Raw genomic sequence first — 17564 nt, forward strand, 5'->3', positions numbered from 1 at the left:
ATTAGGCACAAGATTATGTATTTTTTCTACATTCTGGTACTGTTCCAGATATGTATAGTAGAAGCTAATACCAATTTCAATTGTTTTAGTTAAAATACATTTTAAAAACATAGTTCATGCCAAAAGCAGATACCTGAAGTTTGTTATGTTGGCGTAAAAGAGCAGAAATCTTAGATTCATTTGATAAACTTTGGCTGTTGGTGCCTCTTGGTGACTTTTTCAACATTTTCTGCAAGATCATGAGCAGTAGGTGCATATTTATTATTAGTAGAAGTGGTATTTTAAGGAATGCAGTCTAAGCTACATCTTACAGGACAGCCAATGCAGAGAAAAATGGGTCTGCAAGACTGTAGGAAGGGGAATGAGCAGTGAAAATATTCCTGGGCACCATCTCAGTAACAAATGCACCAGAAAAGTGTCTCTGTGCAGAAATGCAGGTCTGAAACAAGATTTGTAATCCCTGTGTGACTTTGAGGATCGCTTATTAAAAGACAAAAACAAAATGCAAGGGTTCAGAGTTTCAAGTTTAGTTGCAACACTTATTTGAATATACAAATCAGGAGCCCTACATGTGTCCCCTTTAAAACGAAGCTTGCATGGATGCTTCAGGGGTGCTCTACCAACCAAATGAGGGAAATGGGTTTTAAGATTTGCCCTGTGGTTCTCTCAAAGCACGAATGCATTTTTAATTCACACCTGTGGGTTCTGCACAAAAAAATATCCTGAGGAAAAGGTGTCAGATGTGATTGCTGGAAAATTTGTGATAACTGCATTATGCATCAAAATTATTATATTGGATGACAATTTCTATTGTTTTACACAAAGTCCATTCAATTTAATTATAATTTACCACTCAAGTATACCAATTCTCTTCATGCTAATCTTCAAATTATTCTTTTTTTTGCTCTAATAGCTATTTATGAGTCATAGAAAGTACACCTAATTAATACCTCTGCACATTGCTACAATTAAACATTAATCAGATTTGATTTTTAGAGTAATGTGCTACCAGTCTTCTAATCTTCTAAGTTACGACCCGATAAAAATTTCATTACCCTGGTTAAAAAGTTCTCAATGGGGAAGGGATTTCCATTTAGTGCATGTAATACTTAGTGGTGTCTTCCGTGCAAATTTTAGACTCTTTCTAACACACTCTACATAAATTGAAGTAGTGTCACAAGTAAACTGATGTTCTATAGATTAAAAAAAAAAAAAATCAGTTGTGAGCTTGTCAGGAGGGTCTAACTGAATGGTGATTTTTTTATTAGCATGGGAGGAACAGCATTTAGTCAACGTCTTTCCTTCATCCTTTTCTGTTTGAAAGAGAAAGCCAGTAGATGTAAACATGAAACAATGCATAAACTTTCAAAAAGCCGCCTTAACAGGGTTTGTGTAAGCATGCTTGGTTTAGTCTTTGAATTTTATTTTTTACTTTTCAATTGTGGTGGGGGGAAGAAAAACAAAACACCAGCGTTGTTTCCCAGAATGTCAGAACAGACAGATGACTGTTGTGTTGATCAGTGTTTGCTGTCAAATCACTCCCTGTGGCTCCTCCACTCCTGATCTCTGCCACACAATGCCCTGTCCCCCCCTGCCCCAGCTCCTGGTAAATCTGGGGATATGTGACAAGGAGTGGACAGGTGGGGAATTAACTTTATCACATCCCTGAAACTTATCTCCAACTCTATTAACTTGCTTCCAATGGTGAAAAATCCTTTTTGAATCCTCAGAAGTTCAGAGCAACAATGTGGAATGAGCTCCGTGTCGCAGGTTAGCTCTCCCAGATCATCTGCAGCTTAGAGGTATTTCTTACACTTTTTTCCTTCAGAGAGCTAAACCCCTTCTCTTCATTCAATAGAAAAGCCAAAAGATAATTTGATCTAGGCAAGGGCACAGCAAAGACAGTAGATAACCTTTAGTACAGCTTTGGGTTGGAACTGGGGAGATTCCAGCTCTCATCCTGATCCTTAACAGGTTTAATTAACACTGTTTCTTACTCAGGCTTATTGCACTGCCAGCCCAGATTTGTTTAATGCTCTAGCATATCTACCCCATGCAAAGAGTTTAGAAAGGCAGCATCCTCTTTTGAATTACTTTTGTTGAAATAATTGTGATTTCATGCATGTTTTCTTGGATATTTCCCAGAAACTTTAGACTATTCAACCAGTTATATCAAAATGATGGGACCAGTTCTCCTGGGGGTAGTGGATACTTATGAAGCTGTCCTTTGCCTAAACTGAAAACATTTCTGGCTCAGAACAAACAAATATAATTGGAATTATATTCACAACAGAAAAACATGACCCATCCTTTAAACGGGAATACAGTCCTGTTTAAAGGATGGGTCATGTTTTTCTGTTGTGCAAAAAAGTTGAAGTTTCTTGGTTCCTCATGGGTGATTTGAAGTCAGAAGGAATTGGTCGGGCCTACTGTGAAGGGAGAGTTTGGGGCTCTTGCAGTAAAAGTCTGGAGCTGGAGCTCTGCTCCATCGAGGTTTTGTGCATCTTGGAGAGGTTCAAGTGATTGTGCTTGAAGTGGTGGATCCCAAAAGCTGCTCCTTTGAGAGCTCTCTTCTTGTGAGCTGAGCAAAGGCAGTCATGACTCTTCTGCACCCCTTTTGGGGAACAGCACTGTGTGTTTTCACCATGAAATGTGTCATGGATTCCAGTGTTCCACGTTCAGGAAGGGATGGCTCATCCCCAGGGAGCTGCCACCATGGCCTAGCCTTATCTATGGTGAGGTGGGAACACTGTCCAAGGTAGCTGTGAACATCACACAGGCTGCAGACTAAAAAATACACAAAGATATGCAATGTCCCCATAAAAAGTATGATTTCCTTATTTCCTTCAAGCCTATAGTAAGGATGCTAAATGTGAGTTAGGCTGTTTTCTAGAACACATAGTGTAGTGGAAGAGATGAAAATCCCTTTATTGTACTGTCCTGTCACAATTGAAGGCTATGTCCATTGTCATTGGGTTTTTCCCCCCCTTAAATTGCACATCCTGGGACTCATCTTTTTAAGATATAGCTACCAATGGTTCCCTTCTGATACATCTCTGTAGAAATATTCATGGTCATTTGATTATTTATGTCAAGGTTCAGTGCCTCTCTGATTCAATTCTTTAGGTGTTACATCACTCATGATTATATCTTTGCAATGCTTGCCCTCAAACCTTTACTAAGCCCTTTTCCAAAAAGGTTGGTTTTGGTTGGGTGCCTTTTTTTTAACTCTTTTTTTAAATTTCCAAAAGTTTAATACCTAATAATAAAGTTTAAGTTTACCTAATAATAAAGTTTCCAAGAGTTTAATACCTAATACTCTAATATTCAACACCTAGTATTTTGGTGAGATCACCAAGGAATTCGGCTGGAAAGATCAGTCATAATGATTAAGGATGCTTTTAGGAGGAAGAGAATAATTTCATGTCTTGAAGACTATTTGGAATAAGGGAGTAAGATGTCACTCAGTAATTAAAAATAGCTTTTAAAAAAGTCAAACCAGTCACTTGTCCTATACCTCCAAAGACAGAGCTCTGAATTAACTTCCCTCCAGATCCCTCCCCCAGAACTACTTTTTCTAGTCTTGACATCTGCTGGTTATTTCAAATAGCCGTGGGCACAGGGTAAGGCGTCCAAGAAGTAAAAATTTAATGTTACACTTGGCTCTAGTTAATATTAGCTGATAGGGAGCAGACTCTGGCACTGTTCAGAGGCTCTCTGCCACATCAATGATGGGAAAAAGGAGTGTGAAATAAGTGTGGAGTACATGCCCTGGCATGGAGACTTCAGCACTTTGGTCTTGAATTCTCTAGCATGTTTTCTTGGAAAAACGTTCAACATCTGATATTTACCCCAAACCAAAGCATGAACTGGCAGCTTAAATTTTTAAAGGGTGCTTCTTTCTGGCAGTTCCTAAACTGAAAACATTGGTGTGCTTTTCTTTGTCAATATAAAGTTTATTGCCCCAATCAGCATTAACAGCCTAAAGTCATGTTGTTTGTTTTTAATTCAGCCAAGCTGCTACCAAAAAAAGTTGTACTCCAAACTGTAAAAACAACAACAACAACAAATGGACAAGGTCAAATTCTCATGTGAGCGACCTACCTGGAGGACTCAAGAATCCTTTTTGCCCCCAGTTCTTAAAAAAATAAATAGCTTTACTTGCCAAGTTCTCTCTGAATTTTGGATTGTTCCATGCAATTTTTAGCAGCATTTTAATGGTCAAATATTCCAAGCTTGAATTTTGGATTTACTGGAAATGCTGATCGTCTTTAGGCATACTTTTTAAAAGGCACTTTTAATAAGAATAAAACTTGCAGAACATTAAACCAAAACATTATCACTGGTAGGGGAAAAAAAACTTACATTGTTATTGCTGTGGAGGGGCTTTTGTCCATTACTGCTGTTGCATGATTTTAGAGCAATGCTGGGCCATAAATAGAAAACTTTTACACTCTTACATACAATTTTCTCTACCAATCTGACCTGAATTGTGGTTTGTTCTTGCAATGCAAGTGATGAGCTTTGCTTTCCTGGTTTTCAGCAGTCACTTGGGCAATGTGTAAATCAAAGATTGTATTTGGATTTTTTTAGGGGGCTGCTTAAATTTTTTTGAGGTTTGTTGTTTTCTGATTTATCTTGTCCTCACATATTTGGGCATGAACTACTGTAGCTCCCATTTATGCCTGTGCAGGTGTGTGTTTGTCTGTAGGACCTTGCATAGCAGAAATCTGTCATGGACTTGAGTATCTTTCTAGGCTGTTACTCCCATATGTAAGAAACTAATGCTCAGGAGGACTATTTTGCCCATCAGACATTAATGCAAAGTATGACAGGTTATTGTTTTGCTTGATTTGTAGCTTGATTTGCAACATAGACCCCAAACAGAAATGCTGACCTCTCCAGATAACGTCAGTAATGTAACAGTTTTATTATTTAAGTGTCCCTAGGGCAGCAACCTTTCTTTTATTGCTTTAAAATAATTTTTGGAATTAGGCCCATGTTTTTGTGTTTGTCTCTTGATTCTGAGCCTTGGGCAAGATGTAAGGCTGGGCAGAAGATGACCAGCACAATGCATCTTGATAACCATGACAGGTTTCCCTTGGCCCAGATAAAATATGGCTGTTCCACCTGGATAGTAAATGAAAAAGACAAACAGTGTAGCGTTTGCTTATACATCTAGCAGCAAGATTTATATTTTTCTCCTGTATTTTCTAGTTTGAAGGGATTGGTGCCTTGTCCAGAAATGGCCTTTTATTATCATGGTAGTTTGAGAAGTCCATTATGGATGATGGAGGTTTTGGATTTTCTGGGAAAGGAGCTTGATTTCTCAAGAAAACATGTGTCTGTAATCATCATGTCCACCAGTCAATCCTATTTTTTCTCCAACAACATTTGAACCCTGTGTTAGAAAAATTTAGTGGAAGCCTAAGTTATCAAAGGTACTAAATTCTTGCCTTTTTTCTGCTTTTCTTTTTTTGGTTTGGATTTTTTTTGTTTGTTTGGGTTTTTCCCCTTTCTTTTTTTCTTTTGGTGAAAACCAGCAGTTCAGTAACGGAGGGGAGACCTGTTAATCTCCCACTGGGAGAAAGGCAAGGAAAAATCAGATATGATCTGTTCTTTTTGGTAGTAGCTGAATGATCAATCAGCAGCAGAACATTCTGACCAGTTGGTGTGTAACTCCAGCCTGGGGAAGGCATTTGCTGCCTTTTATTGACAGGGAAAGACAGGATATAGTGGGAGGAAAAAAGAAAGAAGAATATTATTGGAGAAACAAGAAAAATAAATCATTTGAGAGGCTGTGGGGGATCTTGAGGGGAGACTGTTGACATGGAAGGGTTAGAGCAGCATCAGAGGCAAATCAGTAGCAAATTGTGCCTACAGAAGAAGTCTTGTGAAGATGCCATGAAATAGAAAGCCAAGAGTAGCTCTCCTTGCTTTTGTCTTTTTAATGTGGCAAAATCCTCACTTTTGGTTATCAAATTCTCTTCTGATAAAGCAGCACACTAATTAGAGCAGAAATCCCACAGCATTTTTCACATTTAAGTACTATTTTATGTTGATTTTTTGGGGCTTAGCAACAATTGTATGCCAGTTTAATACCCCTGCATAAACTGGTTCTAACCCAGCAGTTATGCTGCATTTTCCTAATTTCCTCTGGGGATCACACGTAGCCTGGTTGTACCAAGCTACCAGGTAATTTTGAAAATTGTGTTTAATTGGTTCACAAATGGAATAAGAGAGCTATAGCTGTAATATATTCTAACAAAAAAAAAAAAAAAAAAAAAAAAAAAAAAAAAAACCCAACCAGCCAAAAAAAATAAAACTTGGTGAAATTTAAAAGCAGATTAGTGACGTTTGTGGTATTAAAATCAGTACTAGGAGTTGTCATTCAAAAGAATGTTTAATGAGAGTTTATTTTACCAGGAATGGCATCAGTCTCAAATTCTTGCAGAGGTGATTAAAAACTTCTGGGACTTCTTGTGAATTTTCAAGCTAACAGAGAGATCTGTGATACATGAAGCTGAAAATAAAGTATTTCCAAATAGGTTAAAATAGCTTTTAAAATTCAGTGGGTTTTATAGCTTGCTCTCAATTCTTAAGTACCTTGAATTACATCCACCTATGATTGTAATAGCTTGTGTGAAGGTAAAAGCACACAGTGCTATGAGTAATGCTCAGATGCAGAATTTACAGTATTCTCATTGCTTTGTTGGGTCAAGACTATGTAAGCTGTAGGAATATTAATATATTGGATGGCTGTATTGTACAGCAGGGGGAAAATTAATGAGGCAGATTCAGTATGATTTCAGGCATCTGACAAAGGTGGTTTATAGCTGCAGATAGTGTATAAGTTATGCATGAGCTTCTTCCAGCTAAAAATAATAGTTCACATAGTTACCCAGTGTGGGGGGCCAGGGGAAAATATCACCATGATATACATTAAGAGACACTAAAGTATTAGCAGAGAAGCTTCTAGGGTGTATACTTTATTGATGCCTGCTTTCATTGCTAAACCAAAATATTTATGGCAATATGTAATGAACAGATTATCATTCATAAAATATGCAGTCATAAAAATGAGGAATAGTGGGATTATTAGAAGCTTTCAGCAGTAGAGAGGCTGTCTCTTAATGGTTTCCTCTTTCTCTAGCCATTAGCACTGCAGCTGTGAATTATAGTAGTGCATTTTATTGGATTCACTAGAAGAATCTGTCCAGGCAAAAAATAATAATTAAAAAAAACCAACCCAAACAAACCAGGAAATTATAACAAGAGGGCTCCTTTTTAAACTGCCCTTGTAATTACAGTTGCAATTCTGACAGTGACATCCAGAATTTAGTCTGTAATTTTGACTGTAACACATAACAGTGATGGTCATATATTGAAAAGAAACTGATACTTCCATAAACTGATCTCATCTCAGTAATCACTCATTTCCTAGTGCCAAATTCTTGCTATGTGTACACATAAGTAAACATTACATGTGAGCACTTGCTGAAGTCAGCTCATGCTGTGAGTGGATTATTTGCATTAGTAAGCATTTTGAGTTAACTCTTGATGAAATGGGTGCACTTGGTCAAACAGAAGTGCATGGCACATCACTCTCACTGTTATTTTATTTCTCTCTCCATTATTGAGTTTGAAATCTGTTTCTGTTAGGATCTGTAGAAATCATCACCAAGGCCAAAAATAAAATGCATAAGCAAACATAACCCAGCATATAGCGACTGCAAACTAAAGCTGCTTTTATGTAGAGCAGTAATTCTAATTAATTCTTCAGTAATTCTAATTAAAATTTGTTGTAAAAAGACCAAGGCTGCAATCATGCTTTATGAAAAGGTTATAAAGGTACAAGGTGAAAATAAACATAGAGATAAGGCATGTGTTTTCCTTATTGAGGAGATTTATGATCATGACAACTCCAGTCACTCTTCCTAAATTACTTCACCCTTTCAATAGTTGTAACTTGAAGTACATGAATTAAAGTAATAGCTTGTACTTGCATGTAATGAGAAAGAACTGAGCATATTAACAAAAATGAGAGAGCATGGTGTATGTAAGCTAATAGAAGTGTACAGTTATTTATGGATAAATGGAGTACCAGTTATTGGAGACTATTGCAGGATCACCCCAGGTTAGCTGACTTCTGTGGGCATTTCAGCAGAAGGGTTTTCTGAATAAACATTTGAAGGTAGTGGAGGGATAGAATGTAAGAAAATAAAGATAGTGCAGAAGGTAACCTCACACCTGAGGAGTTGCAGCTGTACTAATCACCAGAGATTAGGAACAGCCCTGCCCTAAACAGGCCACAGCTGTGTCCAATAATGATGAGTGCTACAAAAGAGTGGCTTAGCTGGGTGAGAAAAGAGCTGGAGTTTGTTGGCTGTGCTGTGAAGAAGAAGGAGTCAGTGCTGCAAGGAGCTGACCATGAGAAATCACCAGGAAAGTATGGAACTTTTGCAATATGATGACAACAGAAGGTCATGTTAAATATTTTGGAAAGCTACATGCTCAGTGAACAATTTGGAAGTGTTTTTTTAGAAAAATATAGAAGAGTCATGATTGGTTTTCTTATGGAGTATAGTGGGAAGGCTGCTGGGAGAGAGTAGAAGGCAAAGAAAGACATACATTAGACATATATTTTGGGGAAGACTAAAGTGGGCAGCGATCTAGCCAGAGCTGGAGAACCTCTATAGCTGTATGTCTTACTGGTGAAGTGATTAATTAATATAACTGATTTTTTTATCCATCTCTATTTGCATTACACCTTATTTTCATGTGAAGGTGAGATATTTAAATTATGGATTTGAAAACTGTGGTGTTCCTGGTGATTTGAAACTGGATCGAAACACTGGTGTTCTTCAGACTTACCTGAATGAGGCACTAAGAAACTTAAAGCTGATATTTTAAGGTCTGGAACTTGTGTATATGAGATTTCTTTTCATGGTAGATGCATTTTTACTTGGCCTTAAGCTGAAATGAAGGCATAAATGGCCAACAAACTGATCTAAAATAGCTTGGTTTGGCACACAACTTGACATGGCTCTCCCTCATTTGCTAAAATGCAAATGCTCTGTCAAATGTGATGTTTCTAATGCTATTTGGTAAGCCAAGCAGAAGGAAGGGAACTGAAATAAAAGTTGTTATAGAATTTTCTCTATTGGGTTTCTTTGCTGGCTTGATGAAGTCAAAATTTTTATTGAGAATTCTCAGGTTTTGTCAACACCTGCATTTTTGCTTTTTCTGAGGGTGCTGGGGAGGGAGCAGATGTTTGTCCTGTTGGACAGAGGATGGACTCAGGCAGTCACCCAGCACAGAGCAGACAGGCTCAAGCTTTCCTTACATCTTACCCAGACAGATAATCCCAATTGTCCCATATTCCTTGTGCACATTCTCATCGTCAAATGAATGGCATTTCAGGCTGCTTTCAGAATTTTTACTGCTTTATCTAATTACTCAATTTTTATGTTGATTAGGAACTGAAAGTGTCTTCACTGAACGTGGATATTTCTTATCCAGCTTTCTCTGCACCCACTAACTCATGCTTTAGTTCTTACTTCTCTGACAGCTATAAAACCTGAGTTATTTTTATAATCTAGGGAGTTAAATGTTTTATTGCAGTTCTAAATTTGTGTGGATCAGCGTTTGAAGTGGAGATTTACGATGGTGCTGCTGAGAGAATTCTAACCATTAGCGTGCAAACAGCTCTTGGACACTGGTGGTGTCTCCGTTCCATCGGTGTCGCTCTGCCGGCTCTGTGGGTTTTGGGGGTGGGAGGCTGCATGTGCCTGTAAGCTAAGATGGGGTTAGGTAGCTGCAGAGCAGCTGTGGTAGCAGCATGTCTCTTTATTTATTGATGAGAAACCTCAGGAGGAAATGGTGTGGAATGGAAAACGAGCTGGGCCGAAGTTGGTGTCGGATTGCAGGAGGCAGCTGCTGTTTGATGTGTGTGGTGGTGAGACCCAACAGCACTGAGCCACCTCTGCCTCTCTGAGGTCGCCTGCCCTGGCAAATTCAGTGGGAAATCCCCGACTCCCAGACTCATGGCCTTGTCCAAATGTTAGTGGTAGACACAGGTTTGATTTAGATTGCAGATTTGCAATCCTCATCAAGTGCAAACCAGCGGGAATTTGGCTGGAGTGGAACTGTCCTCCATCTTAGTGCACAGTTTATGGATGGACTACACCTGAATTAACAACAGCTGCAGCTCAGGAAAGGCAGGTCTGTAGAGAAGAATGGGTGGTGTAGGGGACCTGAACCAACACTGCACAGGTTTCAGCAGATTTTTCTTCAGGCTGCCATTAGCCTGGTTCAGGGAACTACTGAACATCCATCCATTGGTGACAAGAGCAATCCTGAAGCTCAGCATGGCTTTGTCCCAAAGCCACCTAGTTCAGGAATGCTTAGACATCATGCATTGGCTCCTATTTCAGCCAGAGTGGGAACACAAAGGAGTAGGGGAACCCTGATGTGGGGTAAGGAGCTGTACCCAGGCCCTGCAGAGGGTACATGGGCAGGCAGGACACATGCCTTTCAGAATGGTGTCCTGTGGTTTTGACTTTGCAATGATTAACCCAAAGAGGAGAGGATCAAGTCCTTTCCTGCTTCTGGAAGATGGATGGAGGAAGAAATGTTCATTAATGTCCTTCATTAGCACAGCTGTACTGCCTCCACCAAAGAATTTAGCTCTATTTCTTTGACTAACACCACTTTCGCTGAAGCAAGGGTGAATCTCCAAAACACTTGTATCAGTGTAAGGCAAATCCTGTTGCATAATTTTTTTTTTCTTTTTGACCAGTGATAACTTAGTTTCTGGCATATTTTGTGTAAAGATTTTTGACAGGTGGTCAAAATGAGGCTATAGTTAACATATGTCTTGCTATATTTTGCAGGTACTGTGCTAATGTGCGTGTGTAACTCCTACAAAGATCAAGTGACATTAATGCTTCACAAGTTTCAGATACTGGATTAAATTCAAACTCTTGTTTAGGCAAAAATTATTCCTACAGGCACCAAAAGACCAGTAGAACATGAAACAAAGTTGCAGAATTTTCTAGAATTTATAGTTATATTTGTACAGTTTGAGGCAGCACAGACACAATGTGTAAGGAGTCTAATAAGCCTTTTTCTGAGCGTGGCATCATTGCTGACAGCAAATGCGCAAGAATGTTTTAAAAATGAAAATTAACTGTAACAAACAAGAAGTAAGAATGGCTACAGTAATTGAAATGTACTAATGAAACTCTGTAGTTTGTTCCTATTATGAGCAGTCAAAAATCATGCATAATTCAGGAGTGCAGTTGCTAACAGTAGGCTCACATAAGATCATTTAAATTTGTTTCTCTGGCCATGAGATGATGATCTTTGAAGGGATCCCTTATGAGGTTCTGCTTGGTCCTGTCAGCATCTTGGGAAGAGAGTGTTCTATTTTCCCTCTTGCATCAGTGAATATTTATGGGATGTAAAATAGGAATAATTTTAATTATGTATGGGGAAAGAAATATATGCAGTCCTGAGCAAGATACTTCATTGTAAAATCTACCTGAAACTCTGACAGGTAGTATGCTCATGTACTAATTCCAGAATTAAGTTTTGTTTTCTGCTGTGGATATATAGGTTTATATTAATCTCTTTGTAATATTTTATTGTTTTGATTTCAAGGTTCTCATTAATTTTATACTCATGACTATGTTGCTATTCTTTTTGTTATAATGTCAAGAGAGAAGCCTACAGTAGTTTGCAGTCTAAACAGCTAAGGGACAATAAATGTGGGAGAAAGGGAAGAATCGCCTTTCTTAATTTCATGTGTATTATTAGATCTTGCTTGATATTGCATAAAGTCTACATAACAAAACACAGAAATAAGTGTACCTGTTTGCCTCTCTAAAATCAAGTCCTGTCCAATATGTTCAGAAATAAAATAATTAGAGAAGCTATGCCCCATCTATGCTTATGTTCACAATTGCTTCACCCATAGTGTCCTCTAAAGGGTAGAAATCATTCCTTCCATCTGCTTCTTTTTTTGTAAGATGTCTCAGAAAATGCTGAGTTTTCCAACACAGAGATACACTTCAGTCTACAGAACTTCAGAGACTCTTATTTTTGCTTTCATGTTACATTATAACAAAAATGTTTGACAGATTTTCTTCATATGAATGAAATGCTAAGTGCCAATTACTGACAGGTTTTAGTTGCACATAGAAATTAGCAGCTGGGAAGTTAAGCAAATTGTAAGATTAGGGCCAGGCTGTATTAAAGCATTCAATATAAAAAAAAATTGTTCAAGAAAGCTGAAAATCTGCTTGAAAGAGTGTCACTTGATCTGAATTTCTTAGGAGAGGTACAGTAGCAAAAACCACTTTGAAGTTAAAAATCTGGCTTGTACTAAATAATAAGTCTTGCAGATTTGTTTTGGAGATGGAAAATAATAATCAGGTTGGGTTTTTTTTTTAATGCCCAAGTTGAGTAGAAATCTTTCACATGTTGTTACTCAGTGTGTCAGTGTGCTGTGGGTGTTGAAGGATGGAGGCTGTGCAGGCATGTGCAGCAGATGTACAGCATGTGGGGAAAAGCTGAATGCACACTGAGTCAACAAACACAACCTACTTTAGCTGCAGACAAAATGCATCCAAGATGTGCAGTGCAAGGGAGCTGTGCTGAGAAAAATTACTGTCATCATTTAATGATGTAGTTCATAAAAGCTTCAAAATATTGGCATGATGCATCCTTCTGTGGTCATCCTTCTGCTTCGCTGCAGCAGAAGAGTTGGTTTATTTTTAGAAGGAAATATGTCCAAAAAGTCAGGAAATGTAGTGGAGTGAGTGCTGTGTGATCTGTGATGCTGCTCCCAGGAGTCGGGGAGGCAAAGTCCTGGAGGAGGCCTGGCTCTTGGGAAGGACTGAAGCAGGTTATTCAGGACAGCAGTGCAGGAAAAAAACCCCATACTTCAACAAAAGTCAAATTGTGATGAGTGTCCCTCATCCAATTCCATCTGTGACCTCCTAAGCAGGGAACACACACACACACACACAGAAACTCTTGGGATGCCCAGGGGTTTTATCTCCTGCTTGGCCTCTCTGCATCTTGGCTGACGTGCTTTGATTAAAGCAGAGACACGCTGGGAAATGTCTGCATTCCTTCTCAAGGAACGGGGAGGATTTAGGCAAAAAGACACATGTGCTAATTGCAGCTCGGTAATGGATCTGTTTTTCTGTTGGATACTGAAATCCAAAGTCAAAACACTCCCATAAAAAGGTAATAAACAGAGATGTTTTATTGTATTTTTATGGCTTCAGTCTGCCATCAGTAACTGAGCATCCACTCTTTCTCCTATTCCATGTAATTTGCTTGATTAGTGAATTGTATCACTGTCTTTCTGGGGAGACATTTAGTGTGTTTTTCTGTATTTTTAGGAACTCTGAACAGATATGTGGTAGAAACACAGCTCACGTCTGAGGGAGGAAAAATAAATTCGACTGCTTTTCTCATATTTTTTCATGAAACACAGCAAAGTATTGGAAAGTAAAGTCATCTGACACTGCTTGCAAACTGAAATATCATTTGACAGTAGTTCAGAGCAGGCAAGAAATCGTCTCCTCATTACTGTGCAGTGCACTCTGGATATATCTGCGGATTCCTGTGCAATTTGAGTAGTTTTAAGATAGTGAACTAAAAATGAAATTATATGTCAATGAAAGCATTTTAATAGTTACACTGAAAGTGCCATATTCAGTATTTTTGGTAATGTTTCATATTTTATGAACTTTGATGCTTTAGTTGCTAACAAGGGAGTAATTTCAGACTTTCCATGCAAGAAATTTCTCTTTTATAACTAATAGTTGTAATAATATAGCTACAGTTTAATAATTAATATGCTATTGTGTGCAATGGAAGTGCTGAATGCCGTGTTCCTTTTGCCATTAAGTTTCAAAGAACTTGTAGGCTGCAAGCTATTTTGCCAGGCTAGAAGGAAATTCTATGAGTGCTTGGGTCAGGCTTGCACTTTGTATGTTACTGTTGACACACAAATATTTCTATGTATTATGAAGTGCATCAATATCTTAGGAAGTTACTGATTAATATCAAACAGCTAAAAACCTTCTGTGGACTGAAGAGCTGGGAGTCTTCCTTCTCCTACTAAGTTTGGTTTTATGGTTTTCTACCTTTGAGTGCAGATCCAATGAGGAGCAAGGCTTTTTGCACAAGGTGGAAATATTGAATTTCCATTTGTGTTCTAAGCTGTTCAGTTTCTGATGCCTATAAAGATCATTGAAAGAGATTACAAATTACCTGAAGAATTGTTAGTTAAAAAGCACTGTCCAAATATCAGCTGATTAACTTCCAGGTCATGTGAAAATGGCAGAACAGGGAATCTGTGGAAAAATCAAGTTTTCAGTATCTCAGATTGCTTCCGGGAACCTATATTCTTCATCCTTTTAGTCCTTTGTTTAGTGAAATAAAAAGGCATTGAAGAAACATAATTTTCAAATATTCTAAGAACTCGGTCCAAAATTTAGTTGAACCCAAGATTTCGCTCTATCTTGTCATTTAGAAATTTCAGTAGTATTTATTTTTGCCTCTATCCTGAGAATCAAACTGTTTCTATTGAGTAGGTTTCTCTGGCACAAAGGTGTGGTGTGTGAGAGGGTTTTCAAGTCACAGCTTGTTTTTGCTCCTATTCATGAGGGTCTGGGTGCTGTTGGAAATCTCAATTAATTTGTGGTAATGAAGCTCAAAGACAAAAGGCAGGCTTTGGAAATTTGAGTTTCTTTAAACTGTTTCTACTTCCAAGTATGTCTGTCAAGGCTAGTAAATGTCCAAGATTAAACATGAGTAAGACTGGCATGTTTCCAAATGAAAAATATTGAATTTGCTTCTTGGCCTTCAGGAATCTGGCAAATAACAAGTGTGAGAAAAGCAATCACAAATTCCACTCGCTTCTTCTAATTATTGTCCTTCCAGGCAACATGATGCTGAAAACTATCTTAAGGTTTTACGATAAGGTCAGAACTAAATTGTTCATTCACAAGGAATAAAATGAGCCATGCTTAAGGTACCATGTGTTAGTGCCTAACATGCTCTGAGAGAGCAGCACATGCGCCCATCAGATTCAACTGCAGAAAAAGGATGGCAAGAAATTTTGGGATTCTGCAGTCCTAACACTGAGGATGCTTTCATGCCAATAGGAAACAGCTGTGATTTGGGATGACAAGTCCTTCTGGCCCACCACAATGCAGGCACACTATCATTTTATAAGGCATGTCAACTCTGTTTCTTATTCTTTGGTTCACTGATATGCTATGCAAGAAAACTGTGGAGAAATATCAGAAGTGTAGTAAAAATACATTACACAAGGAAAAAGAAGAAAAAATGGTTAAGACAAATAGCACATATGGGAAAAGATACATAAAGAAGCAGAAAATCTCTTCAGGCTCTGTGTATTTAGCAAGTGCATAATCACAATATTAAAGACTGATTTAAGGATTAGGATACTAAGTCTTAAAATATGCTGTAAGACTCATTTTGCTTCATAAAGGATTATGTTTGCAGAGTTTTAAATAATAGTAAGTTTATAATATGGAAGGAAAAAAAAGTCAAAAGAAAAAGAAAGACTGGAATACATTTTGAGTTATTTTGTGTAGATGTGTTCCCTCACTCAGCCATTCTTCTACCAGATATGCCCAGGAGAGGACATGTCCTCCCTCCATTCTGGGAAAACCCATTACTCACATGGAGCACCTTTTTATTTTGTTGGCTGGTGTTGTTTTTTTTTTTGTCTTTCTTCAGCTATCAGAGAGGGAGACATCGTCAATATTTACAATAAATCAGTAGCTCTCAACTCTTACAGTAGATCCTGCAACCTCTAACTCGAAGTGATCCACAGGTTACCCTTCGGTATCAGACTTTTCCAAGCTAAGCATCTGCCAGGAAGCCAGGCACTGCAGCCTGCAGATTCTTTAGTGGCCCTGACCTCTGATTTGGGTGTGGCCTTGGCATCTGCCACTGCACTTGTAGGCACATTGCTGCACCACATAGGCAGGTGAACAGCAGCTTTAATCCACTGGAGGGGTATTGCTCCTCTGGTTCGGTCGTCCCTTTCACTTTGTTGAGATGCAAAGTTATGAAGAATTCTTGACAACAGCTGCAGCTTTGTTCAGGGTAAAGCTTATTAGTTCAGCCATATCTCAGCTTGTAAGTCCATGTAAGTATGATTTCTAGAAGAAAATGCTAACACTACTATGGCAGCATCACTTTGTTACCATATTTTTAGGTTGAAGCATTTGAGCTTATTTCTCCTGATAATACTTAGTTTAAGAAACCATTGAGGTCTGGATTTTTTTATTTTTTGAAAGGTAGTTTTGAGTACTGAAAAAAAGATAGCCCATTAAATTTTGATATCTCTGCAATCTAGCTTCATCAAGCTGATGAGGAATGGATTGCATCAGAGTTTGAAGCACATTCTTTAAAATATTTATTTTTTGAGTAGTTGCCTGCTAATAAGTTCCTCTTTGCTAGGTAAAGAATAGTCTTAAATAAATCTTGGTGAAGGACTTGTTTTTAACACATTTTGAAAGCAAATAGAAAAGGAACATCAATAGCAGGAAAATCAAGCACCAGCTGCCCTTCTGGCAAGCAGAAATTCCATTTTTTCTGATTTCTGTTACAGTTGTCAGTAATGTTGACAGCTGGTAAATGTAAACCCTGGTAGTATAATAAATGTTTGCAATTAACATCTATGCTTCTGTTGGCAGTTCTTAGTCTGTTGTCATATGAGAAGCAGATTCTCTTAAGAAATATTTAACTGTCTAGCAATAATTCTAATGGTAAAAGTAATAGGAGTTCTGATCACCATTTTAATTTTTTATCCATGAAGATATCTAAGGGATCACTTTTCAGCTGGAAATTGTAGCTTCCAATATTTTGCATAATTTAATTTAGAGCAAGCTTTATGATATTTAGAATTAAAGCTTATATAAGCAAGGTAAAAACTTTACCTTCTTTTGTATTTCACAAAGGATTTTGTCGTAATTAGAAGATGAGGATCAAATCCTTCCTTGTCCAGGATTATTGGCAGAATTCCCACTGCCTTCAGCAGTGCCAGAATTTTATGCTTAGTCGCATAGATGTGTTTACACAGAGCTCTATGTTTGGATATCATGGCTCTTCACAGACACCTTGGTGGTGATGGTGGTGGTGTTTACCTTCATGGGTTGCTGACTTTGGCTGTGTTTATGGAGATGAAACAGAGCATGGGAGAGTGGGAGCAATCCATTCTGCCTTACATCTCATTAGGCACTGATGCTGTTTTCAGCAATATGAGGAGTGTGTTTTGTTGGTTTTCTTTTCCTGGAAAAGCAGGCTTTGTCCCACTTAAGAAACAGGCTCATGTGGATGTCCACTAATCTGTCCTGCTGTAGCTGATTAATAATACTGGACTATATCTTCTGCCTCTGACTTGGGCACTTTCCAAGTGCTCTGCAGTTACGCTTCCATCTCTGGAGTGAGGCAGGATTATTGGCCCCATTGTCTGCTCTGAGCGCACGCCACAAAATCATGTGCAG

The 17564-nt window shown here is 38.2% G+C and overlaps 1 protein-coding gene across 12 annotated transcripts in view; it reads left to right on the top strand.

Moving 5' to 3' along the window:
- The window catches only part of NRXN1 (neurexin 1), a 676210-nt gene that overhangs the window by 483806 nt on the left and 174840 nt on the right, over nucleotides 1-17564 (top strand). The window lies entirely within an intron of this gene.

The sequence above is a fragment of the Ammospiza caudacuta genome, chromosome 3, assembly GCF_027887145.1.
Source record: "Ammospiza caudacuta isolate bAmmCau1 chromosome 3, bAmmCau1.pri, whole genome shotgun sequence".
Classification (NCBI taxonomy): domain Eukaryota; kingdom Metazoa; phylum Chordata; class Aves; order Passeriformes; family Passerellidae; genus Ammospiza; species Ammospiza caudacuta.